General features: G+C 50.7%; 1 protein-coding gene across 1 annotated transcript in view; it reads right to left on the bottom strand.

Moving 5' to 3' along the window:
- The window catches only part of RPUSD3 (RNA pseudouridine synthase D3), a 74,867-nt gene that overhangs the window by 21,133 nt on the left and 37,602 nt on the right, over positions 1–16,132 (bottom strand). The gene's annotated exons all lie outside the window — the stretch shown is intronic.

Genomic DNA, 16,132 nt, shown 5'->3' on the forward strand with positions numbered 1-16,132 from the left:
CTTCCTTTAGTAAAAGTTATTCAAATATTATTTGAATCGTACCAACGAAAATGTCCTTGATTGTTTGCATGTTGTCTAAATGGGTGGGTCTATAACGTATAGAATCACTACACTTAACAGGAGGTTAGATACTCTTAGGGAAGTTTACTGCAGCCCTGTGGATTTTTTGGGGATAAAATGACTCGTTTTCTCCTGTTATTCTTTAAGTAATTACTGTAATCTGTGGCTAAGGCCCCCACAAGGCCAAACCAACACTATCTGTGTGCACTGAGCATACGTTCTTTGGCAGCCTTTATTGATAACCGGACACTGTACCAAGCAAAAAGGGTGCATGGTAGCCTGTGTAGTCCCAGCCTGGTGGCACAGTACACCCCCCCCCCCCACAACCCCCCCATAATTCGAAAATGTTTCAACAGTCATGAACAAGAATTTTCAATTCTATTAAGGACACAGAGTTTTCAGATTGTGGATTGTCTTCTTTTCTTGTATTCTTTAGAGGACATGTTATTGTAAGGTAAACAAACACTGAACGACTATACTACCCACACACCATGTCAGAAAAAACAAACGGACTCTGAAACATAGCAGTCCAGATGCACATATTAACAACTTCAGTAATAGATGAACAGCCTCTTCTTGTTGCAAGAAACAGGTCCTACCGCATAGAAACTCAACAAAGATTTTTGATCTCAAAATTAAAACAAACATAGCACTAAATAGACATTCATAATTTGTAGGCAATTGCACCCCTGAGTGGGCTCCAAAACTGGACTGTCAGTACCCGCTTCCGACAACATTCATCTGAGCCAGTAAGCCTATGTAGGACCGGGAATGTGGCCAGAAGGAAGTACCTAGTAAATTAGTGCCAGACTGCAAGGTGAAGTTTTGAGGATAGAGAATAGTTTACCACACACAACTTCAGTCTCCAGGAAATGCTGGGAGAGATACTTGCATAGACACAGATTTTGATTTTTTACAGATTAAGAGCGAAACTCGCCCTGGAGTAAAATACCTACTTGAAAGATCTAATGCTAGAACAACTGATACTCTCTTTCAATAGGGTAGAAAAAGGAGTAGATCCAGTTTAGCTGAGATTAGTTTTCTTGAAAAAGCTGTATTATTCGGTCAAGACTGAAGAAGTCTCAAGATTACAGGAGAATCCAAAAAAATAGAGGAGGATATGAAAATTTGCTACCCCACAAAAGTTTAGAAACTAAAGGATTTTCCCCAATAGGGTGATCTACAATTGGAATACTGCCAGCAGAGAATGCAAGTCAATAATTCATTGTTCTGTAAAATGGGCCCACTACAGCTAAAGATCCAAGTAAATTTACCATATCGTTTATATTTGCTGCCACGGGATCCACATTTCGTTTCATGTACTTACGTGGCCATTTGTCCTAGGCTGACTGACATCTCTGGTGAGTCGAATCAGACCAGGCCTTATCAATGAGGCAAGGAGATTGTTCCGAAAGCCCTGCCATTTGCCAGCATCTCCGGAAAGACGTCAGGCCATCAGTTCCCGTTGATGTTGCATAATCAATGGATGGTATTGGCCCACTTGGTCCAACAGCACAATTGGAAAATTTAGAAGAGTGACAGGCTGTTTGCAGAATAATTCCAGAGGAAGTGGGAACCAATTCAGAGTTCTCCACAGGGGCGAAATTACAATCAATTCCGCTCTCTGTTTCCAGACTTGGAGGGCTACTCTCAGCAGCATGGAGCAAGGTATAATTCACGTCATTCCAATCCTTTATAAATGCTGATCTCCAGCAGTAAAACAAAAGTGGTTGAATGGTCAGGCGAGATGCAAACAAGTCCTTTTAATATGGCCCCCATTTCTCCATGTTCCTGGAAAACAATGATCAGTTCAGTTTCCATTCGCTAGAGTCCTTGACTCCAGTCTACAAAACTCTTTTCCTTGCCTAGGAGATGCACTCCGAACACTGACATGTTATGGGTCAATTTTGTTTTAATTTCCACAAAAAGGTGGGATTTTGTTATTCCTAGTCGGTTGTTGTATTGGAATGCAACGATATTGTCCATATTTAAAAGGTGCAGCAAAGTACTGATCGGGAGAAAAAAGCGTGGATAGCAAAGGGTCCTGCAATGAGGTTGAGGTAAATATTATGAATGGGTAATTCCTCTTTGGACCACCTGTCTCCCATAGTTATTCTGCTATCCGATTCAATTACCATGTCCGGAATAAGCCTGAAAATGATCCTCCTATTCCATGCATCCAAGTGATCTATCCACCACTAATATTTTTGGCATGCATCAATTGATAACTGAATCTAGTCTGAGCATGAGGGTCCTTCCTTAAGTAAAGGGTTTTAAATCTCTGAAGGCACGAATGTGAAGAGGCACTGAAAATATTGCTTGAATGGAGGAGATGAAAGGCCTACCAGGCCATCGTAGTGTGAGTTTTGTTTTCATCAAGACCATACAAATTTGATTTTTTATAGCGCAACTAGCTGAAGGGAGCCCAAATGGTAGCGACAAAAACTCATGTCGCCGGTCTCCTTTGAAACTGCATAAAACGGGTGCTTCAATAATTTACAAATAAATAGGTATCCGTGGGGTCCAACCAGACCACTTCTTTTTGACGGTCTCGCAAAAGAAGTATTCCCTCCCTTATGATGTGGCTGTAAATAATCCAGGCATTGAATTCCTTGAGAACCATCTCTAGAAGACAAACTCCGCCTTTCTTGTCTACAAGAAAATTATTGCCGAGGCAACACTTTAGATGGGGAGTGCATAGTTTGATGGCTTTTTTCCTAATCAACGTAGCACTTAGTTGATTTTTAAAGAATTGTTTCTATACTGAAAAATTGATCTGCTTAGGAAGCCTGGCCTGGATTGGGCCTGAATAAAATTTGAAGTGGAATCCCAACACTGAAGAATCCACACACCCTGCATGATCTGTTCCCATTTGTGAATATAATAACGTCTTTTCCCCTTTAGTGCTGGATGAGAGGAAGGATGATGACTTTCCTTGAATGGAACCAGTGGATGATCCACCATTCGAGCCTCCACATGGAAAATTACCTTTACAATGTCGTCCTTTTAAAGGGAAGAAGGGAGTTCCCCCTTTCTTCCTGTTCCAGGCCTTCCAACGTTGACGGTTTCTAATGAAAGAGCCTGCTAGGATAAGCGACTAGGAGGTATCTTTCATCCGGAAGTAGGACAAAGTCTGCTCTGATTTATTTCCATAGTGTAGTGCACACTTGCACTATGATTGTTGGAGCTGGGCATTCTGCGTGGCCTATCGATTGACATCACAAGATTTCACTCACAGTTTGGTATACCAGTGTCCCTTGCCAGGGGTTACAACTTTTCTGTCAGACTGGTTTTGGTTTAAGCTGCACCTGGTCCTGGTGCCCCTGGTGTGCCAGGTTAACATGATGACATAGGGACTTGTGGGACAATGATGCTGTCCCCTCGTAGTAAGAGGCCACAGTCAGTAATGCTGATCTTATTGGGCATAGTCCACACTGTTGATGATGGGCTCAGCTAATGTCATCTCTTTTGTGTGTGTTTGACAGGAACATCTTCCATGGCTTAGTCATGACTGTCTCTTTGACTTTCAGAAGACATTTGTCCTCTTGACAATTTCTTCTCTGTCTGAAAAAGCTTTGGGTCAGGCTGCTTGAGAGACATATTTATTACATTCATCAGGGTCATTCTTTGGTGTGTGCTCATGTGTTCTGCTGCAGATGTCTTGAAAAATAGCCTGCTTTGCTTCTGTAGCCTGACTTGTACGACAGGGGGAACTGATATTTCTAGTAAGTGAAGTCTTCACTTCCCTACCCAAGAAGGTGGATGAGGTGCAGTGCCTGCAATGAGGAGATGGAGGGGCTTGTGGTCGGTGACCACTCAGAAATGTTGTCCATAGAGTTATTCGTGGCCATGCATTTAGACACTCTTGTGTGATGGCGAAGGTCTCTTCAATTTCTGAGTACCTCTGTTCTGTATCCAACAGGCCTCTACTGGCAACAGTGATCGGTTCCCATTTGCCATTGCCCTTCTCTTGCATCAAGAATGCAACAAGCCTCATGGGACTGGCATCCATGACAAGTCCAGTGCACTTGTTTGGATTTAAGTACTTTATGGTCAAATCATAAAGGAGTGAATTTTTCATCATTTGGAATACTTTCTGTTGATTTTCACTTGTTCCCACTGAGTTCTTGCTTTGGTCAGGTCCCTCAGAGATTTGGACAGAGTGACCAAATCTGTTGAAAAAGATTGCTATCCCCATGAAACTTTTACCTTCTGAGGGGAGAGAACGTTGCGGATATGTTCTGCTTTCTGCAGGTCTACCCCAACTATGGCGCTGGGAAGATGTACACATATAATTGGACTTCTGGCTTTAAGAACTCTCACTACTGCTAGTGCAACTTTGGGCTGCTGCCAGCTAGTTTTTGTAAGATTGCTCTTAGGCGCCGATTGTGGTAAGATATGTTATGGGCGTAAATTAAGATAGTGTCACTAACATTTAGGACTCCGTCCAGTCGCAAAAGTGTCTTCATTGCATTGTGAAAGACCTCGGCAGCTGACAAGATTGTGAAATTCAGTCACGTATATTTTTATAGGCAGAAGTATGTCGCACAAGTCATTATGTAGTGACACCTCTCATGGTGTGTCAGTTAATGGTCCACAGCGTTGAGTTCCAGTTGAGAACCATCTGGCACCATTTAGGGCATTTGTGAAATCATCAACTGTTCGCAGGAGATGCCTCTCTCTTTTGATTGCCATTGGTTGGCAGCCTCATGTCTATTTATTTATTTTAAGGTTTTATAGAGCGCGTAGTAACCCTAGAGCATCCCAGCGCTAGAACCAGAACTCAGGAGAGGTCAGAATCGAAGGGGGGGATTTAAGGAAAGAGAAAGGTTTTCAAGGCCTATGTCTATGCCCAGTCGTATCAGACTGGGCTGCTTCACCATTGTTACTACCATGGATGACACCCATGGCATGAGGCTGGATACTTTTTAGGTTTTGCCTAGCGAAAGCTGCGCTCTGCGCAGCTTTTCGCGCAGGCGAAATCCTGTTGAGAACTGTAGGGTGCTTTGGGTCGGCCCTCGTCATTGATTGGCTGGCTCCGTAAACGGAGCCTTGCCATTGGACGAGGGGCCTGTCCGTCAATGCCGGACCAGACACGGGGGCGTTCCTGACATTCTTTCCCTTTTGCCGACGTCACGCACGCCGGGAACGCCCCCGAGTCTGTTCCGGCATTGCCGGCACCTCCCTTGCTCTACTGTCATCACCACAACACTGCGCCCATTTTATCCCAAGCTAAACACTCGGAGAGGCGCAGTGACCGGGTCTTTGAAGGCCGCTCTCCCAATGAAAACAAGTTTTCTCTCCGAGTCAGCACGAGCAGGAAGACGAGCAGCGCGCCTCCCAGCTGGCCTCTCGCATCAGCATCCAGAGCTGCCCTGCGCGGTGTGTAGCTTCAGTGGAGCTTCAGAGTGCAGAGTGGAGCTTCAGAGTGGAGCTTCAGAGTGGAGCTTCAGAGTGGAGCTTCAGAGTGGAGCTTCAGAGTGCAGCTTCAGAGTGGAGCTTCAGAGTGCAGCTTCAGAGTGGAGCTTCAGAGTGGAGCTTCAGAGTGCAGAGTGGAGCTTCAGAGTGCAGATTCAGAGTGGAGCTTCAGAGTGCAGAGTGGAGCTTCAGAGTGCAGATTCAGAGTGGAGCTTCAGAGTGCAGAGTGCAGAGTGCAGATTCAGAGTGGAGCTTCAGAGTGCAGAGTGGAGCTTCAGAGTGGAGCTTCAGAGTGCAGAGTGGAGCTTCAGAGTGGAGCTTCAGAGTGCAGAGTGGAGCTTCAGAGTGCAGAGTGGAGCTTCAGAGTGGAGCTTCAGAGTGCAGAGTGGAGCTTCAGAGTGGAGCTTCAGAGTGCAGAGTGGAGCTTCAGAGTGCAGAGTGGAGCTTCAGAGTGGAGCTTCAGAGTGCAGAGTGGAGCTTCAGAGTGGAGCTTCAGAGTGCAGAGTGGAGCTTCAGAGTGGAGCTTCAGAGTGGAGCTTCAGAGTGGAGCTTCAGAGTGGAGCTTCATAGTGGAGCTTCAGAGTGGAGCTTCAGAGTGGAGCTTCAGAGTGCAGAGTGGAGCTTCAGAGTGCAGAGTGGAGCTTCAGAGTGGAGCTTCAGAGTGCAGAGTGGAGCTTCAGAGTGCAGAGTGGAGCTTCAGAGTGGAGCTTCAGAGTGGAGCTTCAGAGTGGAGCTTCAGAGTGGAGCTTCAGAGTGGAGCTTCAGAGTGGAGCTTCAGAGTGCAGAGTGGAGCTTCAGAGTGGAGCTTCAGAGTGGAGCTTCAGAGTGGAGCTTCAGAGTGGAGCTTCAGAGTGGAGCTTCAGAGTGGAGCTTCAGAGTGGAGCTTCAGAGTGGAGCTTCAGAGTGGAGCTTCAGAGTGGAGCTTCAGAGTGCAGAGTGGAGCTTCAGAGTGCAGATTCAGAGTGGAGCTTCAGAGTGCAGAGTGGAGCTTCAGAGTGCAGATTCAGAGTGGAGCTTCAGAGTGCAGAGTGGAGCTTCAGAGTGGAGCTGCAGAGTGCAGAGTGGAGCTTCAGAGTGGAGCTTCAGAGTGCAGAGTGGAGCTTCAGAGTGGAGCTTCAGAGTGCAGAGTGGAGCTTCAGAGTGGAGCTTCAGAGTGGAGCTTCAGAGTGGAGCTTCAGAGTGGAGCTTCAGAGTGGAGCTTCAGAGTGGAGCTTCAGAGTGCAGAGTGGAGCTTCAGAGTGCAGAGTGGAGCTTCAGAGTGGAGCTTCAGAGTGGAGCTTCAGAGTGGAGCTTCAGAGTGGAGCTTCAGAGTGGAGCTTCAGAGTGGAGCTTCAGAGTGGAGCTTCAGAGTGCAGAGTGGAGCTTCAGAGTGGAGCTTCAGAGTGCAGAGTGGAGCTTCAGAGTGCAGAGTGGAGCTTCAGAGTGCAGATTCAGAGTGGAGCTTCAGAGTGCAGAGTGGAGCTTCAGAGTGCAGATTCAGAGTGGAGCTTCAGAGTGCAGAGTGGAGCTTCAGAGTGGAGCTTCAGAGTGGAGCTTCAGAGTGGAGCTTCAGAGTGGAGCTTCAGAGTGGAGCTTCAGAGTGCAGAGTGGAGCTTCAGAGTGCAGATTCAGAGTGGAGCTTCAGAGTGCAGAGTGGAGCTTCAGAGTGGAGCTTCAGAGTGGAGCTTCAGAGTGGAGCTTCAGAGTGGAGCTTCAGAGTGGAGCTTCAGAGTGCAGATTCAGAGTGGAGCTTCAGAGTGCAGAGTGCAGATTCAGAGTGGAGCTTCAGAGTGCAGAGTGGAGCTTCAGAGTGGAGCTTCAGAGTGCAGAGTGGAGCTTCAGAGTGGAGCTTCAGAGTGCAGAGTGGAGCTTCAGAGTGGAGCTTCAGAGTGGAGCTTCAGAGTGGAGCTTCAGAGTGGAGCTTCAGAGTGGAGCTTCAGAGTGGAGCTTCAGAGTGCAGAGTGGAGCTTCAGAGTGGAGCTTCAGAGTGGAGCTTCAGAGTGGAGCTTCAGAGTGGAGCTGCAGAGTGCAGAGTGGAGCTTCAGAGTGCAGATTCAGAGTGGAGCTTCAGAGTGCAGAGTGGAGCTTCAGAGTGGAGCTTCAGAGTGCAGAGTGGAGCTTCAGAGTGCGCTCTGCGCAGCTTTTCGCGCAGGCGAAATCCTGTTGAGAACTGTAGGGTGCTTTGGGTCGGCCCTCGTCATTGATTGGCTGGCTCCGTAAACGGAGCCTTGCCATTGGACGAGGGGCCTGTCCGTCAATGCCGGACCAGACACGGGGGCGTTCCTGACATTCTTTCCCTTTTGCCGACGTCACGCGACGCCGGGAACGCCCCCGAGTCTGTTCCGGCATTGCCGGCACCTCCCTTGCTCTACTGTCATCACCACAACACTGCGCCCATTTTATCCCAAGCTAAACACTCGGAGAGGCGCAGTGACCGGGTCTTTGAAGGCCGCTCTCCCAATGAAAACAAGTTTTCTCTCCGAGTCAGCACGAGCAGGAAGACGAGCAGCCCGCCTCCCAGCTGGCCTCTCGCATCAGCATCCAGAGCTGCCCTGCGCGGTGTGTAGCTTCAGTGGAGCTTCAGAGTGCAGAGTGGAGCTTCAGAGTGGAGCTTCAGAGTGGAGCTTCAGAGTGCAGATTCAGAGTGGAGCTTCAGAGTGGAGCTTCAGAGTGCAGATTCAGAGTGGAGCTTCAGAGTGCAGAGTGGAGCTTCAGAGTGCAGATTCAGAGTGGAGCTTCAGAGTGCAGAGTGGAGCTTCAGAGTGGAGCTTCAGAGTGCAGAGTGGAGCTTCAGAGTGCAGAGTGGAGCTTCAGAGTGGAGCTTCAGAGTGCAGAGTGGAGCTTCAGAGTGGAGCTTCAGAGTGCAGAGTGGAGCTTCAGAGTGGAGCTTCAGAGTGGAGCTTCAGAGTGGAGCTTCAGAGTGGAGCTTCAGAGTGGAGCTTCAGAGTGGAGCTTCAGAGTGGAGCTTCAGAGTGGAGCTTCAGAGTGCAGAGTGGAGCTTCAGAGTGCAGAGTGGAGCTTCAGAGTGCAGAGTGGAGCTTCAGAGTGGAGCTTCAGAGTGCAGAGTGGAGCTTCAGAGTGCAGAGTGGAGCTTCAGAGTGGAGCTTCAGAGTGGAGCTTCAGAGTGGAGCTTCAGAGTGGAGCTTCAGAGTGGAGCTTCAGAGTGGAGCTTCAGAGTGCAGAGTGGAGCTTCAGAGTGGAGCTTCAGAGTGGAGCTTCAGAGTGGAGCTTCAGAGTGGAGCTTCAGAGTGGAGCTTCAGAGTGGAGCTTCAGAGTGGAGCTTCAGAGTGGAGAGTGGAGCTTCAGAGTGGAGCTTCAGAGTGGAGCTTCAGAGTGGAGCTTCAGAGTGGAGCTTCAGAGTGGAGCTTCAGAGTGCAGAGTGGAGCTTCAGAGTGCAGAGTGGAGCTTCAGAGTGCAGATTCAGAGTGGAGCTTCAGAGTGCAGAGTGGAGCTTCAGAGTGCAGATTCAGAGTGGAGCTTCAGAGTGCAGAGTGGAGCTTCAGAGTGGAGCTTCAGAGTGCAGAGTGGAGCTTCAGAGTGGAGCTTCAAAGTGCAGAGTGGAGCTTCAGAGTGGAGCTTCAGAGTGCAGAGTGGAGCTTCAGAGTGGAGCTTCAGAGTGGAGCTTCAGAGTGGCGCTTCAGAGTGGAGCTTCAGAGTGGAGCTTCAGAGTGGAGCTTCAGAGTGGAGCTTCAGAGTGGAGCTTCAGAGTGGAGCTTCAGAGTGGAGCTTCAGAGTGGAGCTTCAGAGTGGAGCTTCAGAGTGCAGAGTGGAGCTTCAGAGTGCAGAGTGGAGCTTCAGAGTGGAGCTTCAGAGTGGAGCTTCAGAGTGGAGCTTCAGAGTGGAGCTTCAGAGTGCAGAGTGGAGCTTCAGAGTGCAGAGTGGAGCTTCAGAGTGGAGCTTCAGAGTGCAGAGTGGAGCTTCAGAGTGGAGCTTCAGAGTGCAGATTCAGAGTGGAGCTTCAGAGTGCAGAGTGGAGCTTCAGAGTGGAGCTTCAGAGTGGAGCTTCAGAGTGGAGCTTCAGAGTGGAGCTTCAGAGTGGAGCTTCAGAGTGGAGCTTCAGAGTGGAGCTTCAGAGTGCAGAGTGGAGCTTCAGAGTGGAGCTTCAGAGTGGAGCTTCAGAGTGGAGCTTCAGAGTGCAGATTCAGAGTGGAGCTTCAGAGTGCAGAGTGGAGCTTCAGAGTGCAGATTCAGAGTGGAGCTTCAGAGTGCAGAGTGGAGCTTCAGAGTGGAGCTTCAGAGTGCAGAGTGGAGCTTCAGAGTGCAGAGTGGAGCTTCAGAGTGCAGAGTGGAGCTTCAGAGTGCAGAGTGGAGCTTCAGAGTGGAGCTTCAGAGTGGAGCTTCAGAGTGGAGCTTCAGAGTGGAGCTTCAGAGTGCAGAGTGGAGCTTCAGAGTGGAGCTTCAGAGTGGAGCTTCAGAGTGGAGCTGCAGAGTGCAGAGTGGAGCTTCAGAGTGCAGATTCAGAGTGGAGCTTCAGAGTGCAGAGTGGAGCTTCAGAGTGGAGCTTCAGAGTGCAGAGTGGAGCTTCAGAGTGCAGAGTGGAGCTTCAGAGTGGAGCTTCAGAGTGCAGAGTGGAGCTTCAGAGTGGAGCTTCAGAGTGCAGAGTGGAGCTTCAGAGTGGAGCTTCAGAGTGGAGCTTCAGAGTGGAGCTTCAGAGTGGCGCTTCAGAGTGGCGCTTCAGAGTGGAGCTTCAGAGTGGCGCTTCAGAGTGGAGCTTCAGAGTGGAGCTTCAGAGTGGAGCTTCAGAGTGGAGCTTCAGAGTGCAGAGTGGAGCTTCAGAGTGCAGAGTGGAGCTTCAGAGTGGAGCTTCAGAGTGGAGCTTCAGAGTGGAGCTTCAGAGTGGAGCTTCAGAGTGGAGCTTCAGAGTGCAGAGTGGAGCTTCAGAGTGCAGAGTGGAGCTTCAGAGTGGAGCTTCAGAGTGCAGAGTGGAGCTTCAGAGTGCAGAGTGGAGCTTCAGAGTGCAGATTCAGAGTGGAGCTTCAGAGTGCAGAGTGGAGCTTCAGAGTGGAGCTTCAGAGTGGAGCTTCAGAGTGGAGCTTCAGAGTGGAGCTTCAGAGTGGAGCTTCAGAGTGGAGCTTCAGAGTGGAGAGTGGAGCTTCAGAGTGGAGCTTCAGAGTGGAGCTTCAGAGTGGAGCTTCAGAGTGGAGCTTCAGAGTGCAGATTCAGAGTGGAGCTTCAGAGTGCAGAGTGGAGCTTCAGAGTGCAGATTCAGAGTGGAGCTTCAGAGTGCAGAGTGGAGCTTCAGAGTGGAGCTTCAGAGTGCAGAGTGGAGCTTCAGAGTGCAGAGTGGAGCTTCAGAGTGGAGCTTCAGAGTGCAGAGTGGAGCTTCAGAGTGGAGCTTCAGAGTGCAGAGTGGAGCTTCAGAGTGGAGCTTCAGAGTGGAGCTTCAGAGTGGAGCTTCAGAGTGGAGCTTCAGAGTGCAGAGTGGAGCTTCAGAGTGGAGCTTCAGAGTGGAGCTTCAGAGTGGAGCTGCAGAGTGCAGAGTGGAGCTTCAGAGTGCAGATTCAGAGTGGAGCTTCAGAGTGCAGAGTGGAGCTTCAGAGTGGAGCTTCAGAGTGCAGAGTGGAGCTTCAGAGTGCAGAGTGGAGCTTCAGAGTGCAGAGTGGAGCTTCAGAGTGGAGCTTCAGAGTGCAGAGTGGAGCTTCAGAGTGGAGCTTCAGAGTGCAGAGTGGAGCTTCAGAGTGGAGCTTCAGAGTGGAGCTTCAGAGTGCAGAGTGGAGCTTCAGAGTGCAGATTCAGAGTGGAGCTTCAGAGTGCAGAGTGGAGCTTCAGAGTGGAGCTTCAGAGTGCAGAGTGGAGCTTCAGAGTGGAGCTTCAGAGTGGAGCTTCAGAGTGGAGCTTCAGAGTGGAGCTTCAGAGTGGAGCTTCAGAGTGGAGCTTCAGAGTGGAGCTTCAGAGTGGAGCTTCAGAGTGCAGCTTCAGAGTGGAGCTTCAGAGTGCAGAGTGGAGCTTCAGAGTGCAGATTCAGAGTGGAGCTTCAGAGTGCAGAGTGGAGCTTCAGAGTGGAGCTTCAGAGTGCAGAGTGGAGCTTCAGAGTGGAGCTTCAGAGTGCAGAGTGGAGCTTCAGAGTGGAGCTTCAGAGTGCAGAGTGGAGCTTCAGAGTGGAGAGTGGAGCTTCAGAGTGGAGCTTCAGAGTGGAGCTTCAGAGTGGAGCTTCAGAGTGGAGCTTCAGAGTGGAGCTTCAGAGTGGAGCTTCAGAGTGCAGATTCAGAGTGCAGAGTGGAGCTTCAGAGTGCAGAGTGGAGCTTCAGAGTGCAGAGTGGAGCTTCAGAGTGGAGCTTCAGAGTGGAGCTTCAGAGTGGAGCTTCAGAGTGGAGATTCAGAGTGGAGCTTCAGAGTGGAGATTCAGAGTGGGGCTTCAGAGTGCAGAGTGGAGCTGCAGATTCAGAGTGGAGCTGCAGAGTGCAGATTCAGAGTGCAGAGTGGAGCTTCAGAGTGCAGATTCAGAGTGGAGCATCAGAGTGCAGATTCAGAGTGGAGCTTCAGAGTGCAGAGTGGAGCTTCAGAGTGCAGATTCAGAGTGGAGCTTCAGAGTGCAGAGTGGAGCTTCAGAGTGCAGATTCAGAGTGGAGCTTCAGAGTGCAGAGTGGAGCTTCAGAGTGGAGCTTCAGAGTGCAGAGTGGAGCTTCAGAGTGCAGAGTGGAGCTTCAGAGTGCAGAGTGGAGCTTCAGAGTGGAGCTTCAGAGTGCAGAGTGGAGCTTCAGAGTGCAGAGTGGAGCTTCAGAGTGCAGAGTGGAGCTTCAGAGTGGAGCTTCAGAGTGGAGCTTCAGAGTGGAGCTTCAGAGTGGAGCTTCAGAGTGGAGCATCAGAGTGGAGCTTCAGAGTGGAGCTTCAGAGTGGAGCTTCAGAGTGGAGCTTCAGAGTGGAGCTTCAGAGTGGAGCTTCAGAGTGGAGCTTCAGAGTGGAGCATCAGAGTGCAGAGTGGAGCTTCAGAGTGCAGAGTGGAGCTTCAGAGTGCAGATTCAGAGTGGAGCTTCAGAGTGCAGAGTGGAGCTTCAGAGTGCAGAGTGGCGCTTCAGAGTGCAGATTCAGAGTGGAGCTTCAGAGTGCAGAGTGGAGCTTCAGAGTGCAGAGTGGAGCTTCAGAGTGCAGATTCAGAGTGCAGAGTGGAGCTTCAGAGTGGAGCTTCAGAGTGGAGCTTCAGAGTGGAGCTTCAGAGTGGAGCTTCAGAGTGGAGCTTCAGAGTGCAGATTCAGAGTGGAGCTTCAGAGTGCAGATTCAGAGTGGAGCTTCAGAGTGCAGATTCAGAGTGGAGCTTCAGAGTGCAGATTCAGAGTGGAGCTTCAGAGTGGAGCTTCAGAGTGGAGCTTCAGAGTGGAGCTTCAGAGTGGAGCTTCAGAGTGGAGCTTCAGAGTGGAGCTTCAGAGTGCAGAGTGGAGCTTCAGAGTGCAGAGTGGAGCTTCAGAGTGGAGCTTCAGAGTGCAGAGTGGAGCTTCAGAGTGCAGAGTGGAGCTTCAGAGTGCAGAGTGGAGCTTCAGAGTGCAGAGTGGAGCTTCAGAGTGGAGCTTCAGAGTGCAGAGTGGAGCTTCAGAGTGCAGAGTGGAGCTTCAGAGTGCAGAGTGGAGCTTCAGAGTGGAGCTTCAGAGTGCAGAGTGGAGCTTCAGAGTGGAGCTTCAGAGTGCAGAGTGGAGCTTCAGAGTGGAGCTTCAGAGTGGAGCTTCAGAGTGCAGAGTGGAGCTTCAGAGTGCAGAGTGGAGCTTCAGAGTGGAGCTTCAGAGTGCAGAGTGGAGCTTCAGAGTGCAGAGTGGAGCTTCAGAGTGGAGCTTCAGAGTGGAGCTTCAGAGTGGAGCTTCAGAGTGGAGCTTCAGAGTGGAGCTTCAGAGTGGAGCTTCAGAGTGGAGCTTCAGAGTGGAGCTTCAGAGTGGAGCTTCAGAGTGCAGAGTGGAGCTTCAGAGTGCAGAGTGGAGCTTCAGAGTGCAGATTCAGAGTGGAGCTTCAGAGTGCAGAGTGGAGCTTCAGAGTGCAGATTCAGAGTGGAGCTTCAGAGTGCAGAGTGGAGCTTCAGAGTGCAGATTCAGAGTGGAGCTTCAGAGTGCAGAGTGGAGCTTCAGAGTGGAGCTTCAGAGTGCAGAGTGGAGCTTCAGAGTGGAGCTTCAGAGTGCAGAGTGGAGCTTCAGAGTGCAGAGTGGAGCTTCAGAGTGGAGCTTCAGAGTGGAGCTTCAGAGTGGAGCTTCAGAGTGGAGCTTCAGAGTGGAGCTTCAGAGTGGAGCTTCAGAGTGGAGCTTCAGAGTGCAGAGTGGAGCTTCAGAGTGGAGCTTCAGAGTGGAGCTTCAGAGTGGAGCTTCAGAGTGCAGAGTGGAGCTTCAGAGTGCAGAGTGGAGCTTCAGAGTGGAGCTTCAGAGTGGAGCTTCAGAGTGCAGAGTGGAGCTTCAGAGTGCAGATTCAGAGTGGAGCTTCAGAGTGGAGCTTCAGAGTGCAGAGTGGAGCTTCAGAGTGGAGCTTCAGAGTGGAGCTTCAGAGTGGAGCTTCAGAGTGGAGCTTCAGAGTGGAGCTTCAGAGTGGAGCTTCAGAGTGGAGCTTCAGAGTGGAGCTTCAGAGTGGAGCTTCAGAGTGCAGAGTGGAGCTTCAGAGTGGAGCTTCAGAGTGGAGCTTCAGAGTGGAGCTTCAGAGTGGAGCTTCAGAGTGGAGCTTCAGAGTGGAGCTTCAGAGTGGAGCTTCAGAGTGCAGAGTCAGAGTGGAGCTTCAGAGTGGAGCTTCAGAGTGCAGATTCAGAGTGGAGCTTCAGAGTGCAGAGTGGAGCTTCAGAGTGCAGATTCAGAGTGGAGCTTCAGAGTGCAGAGTGGAGCTTCAGAGTGGAGCTTCAGAGTGCAGAGTGGAGCTTCAGAGTGCAGAGTGGAGCTTCAGAGTGGAGCTTCAGAGTGCAGAGTGGAGCTTCAGAGTGGAGCTTCAGAGTGCAGAGTGGAGCTTCAGAGTGGAGCTTCAGAGTGGAGCTTCAGAGTGGAGCTTCAGAGTGGAGCTTCAGAGTGGAGCTTCAGAGTGCAGAGTGGAGCTTCAGAGTGGAGCTTCAGAGTGGAGCTTCAGAGTGGAGCTTCAGAGTGGAGCTGCAGAGTGCAGAGTGGAGCTTCAGAGTGCAGATTCAGAGTGGAGCTTCAGAGTGCAGAGTGGAGCTTCAGAGTGGAGCTTCAGAGTGCAGAGTGGAGCTTCAGAGTGCAGAGTGGAGCTTCAGAGTGCAGAGTGGAGCTTCAGAGTGGAGCTTCAGAGTGCAGAGTGGAGCTTCAGAGTGGAGCTTCAGAGTGCAGAGTGGAGCTTCAGAGTGGAGCTTCAGAGTGCAGAGTGGAGCTTCAGAGTGGAGCTTCAGAGTGGAGCTTCAGAGTGCAGAGTGGAGCTTCAGAGTGCAGATTCAGAGTGGAGCTTCAGAGTGCAGAGTGGAGCTTCAGAGTGGAGCTTCAGAGTGCAGAGTGGAGCTTCAGAGTGGAGCTTCAGAGTGGAGCTTCAGAGTGGAGCTTCAGAGTGGAGCTTCAGAGTGGAGCTTCAGAGTGGAGCTTCAGAGTGCAGCTTCAGAGTGGAGCTTCAGAGTGGAGCTTCAGAGTGGAGCTTCAGAGTGCAGAGTGGAGCTTCAGAGTGCAGATTCAGAGTGGAGCTTCAGAGTGCAGAGTGGAGCTTCAGAGTGGAGCTTCAGAGTGCAGATTCAGAGTGGAGCTTCAGAGTGCAGAGTGGAGCTTCAGAGTGGAGCTTCAGAGTGCAGAGTGGAGCTTCAGAGTGGAGCTTCAGAGTGGAGCTTCAGAGTGGAGCTTCAGAGTGGAGCTTCAGAGTGGAGCTTCAGAGTGGAGCTTCAGAGTGCAGATTCAGAGTGGAGCTTCAGAGTGCAGAGTGGAGCTTCAGAGTGCAGAGTGGAGCTTCAGAGTGGAGCTTCAGAGTGGAGCTTCAGAGTGGAGCTTCAGAGTGGAGCTTCAGAGTGGAGCTTCAGAGTGGAGCTTCAGAGTGGAGCTTCAGAGTGGAGATTCAGAGTGGAGCTTCAGAGTGCAGAGTGGAGCTGCAGATTCAGAGTGGAGCTGCAGAGTGCAGATTCAGAGTGCAGAGTGGAGCTTCAGAGTGCAGATTCAGAGTGGAGCATCAGAGTGCAGATTCAGAGTGGAGCTTCAGAGTGCAGAGTGGAGCTTCAGAGTGCAGATTCAGAGTGGAGCTTCAGAGTGCAGAGTGGAGCTTCAGAGTGCAGATTCAGAGTGGAGCTTCAGAGTGCAGAGTGGAGCTTCAGAGTGGAGCTTCAGAGTGCAGAGTGGAGCTTCAGAGTGCAGAGTGGAGCTTCAGAGTGGAGCTTCAGAGTGCAGAGTGGAGCTTCAGAGTGCAGAGTGGAGCTTCAGAGTGCAGAGTGGAGCTTCAGAGTGGAGCTTCAGAGTGGAGCTTCAGAGTGGAGCATCAGAGTGGAGCATCAGAGTGGAGCTTCAGAGTGGAGCTTCAGAGTGGAGCTTCAGAGTGGAGCTTCAGAGTGGAGCTTCAGAGTGGAGCATCAGAGTGCAGAGTGGAGCTTCAGAGTGCAGAGTGGAGCTTCAGAGTGCAGATTCAGAGTGGAGCTTCAGAGTGCAGAGTGGAGCTTCAGAGTGCAGAGTGGAGCTTCAGAGTGCAGAGTGGAGCTTCAGAGTGCAGATTCAGAGTGCAGAGTGGAGCTTCAGAGTGGAGCTTCAGAGTGGAGCTTCAGAGTGGAGCTTCAGAGTGGAGCTTCAGAGTGGAGCTTCAGAGT

Source organism: Lissotriton helveticus, chromosome 9 (assembly GCF_964261635.1).
Source record: "Lissotriton helveticus chromosome 9, aLisHel1.1, whole genome shotgun sequence".
In the NCBI taxonomy this organism is placed as follows: domain Eukaryota; kingdom Metazoa; phylum Chordata; class Amphibia; order Caudata; family Salamandridae; genus Lissotriton; species Lissotriton helveticus.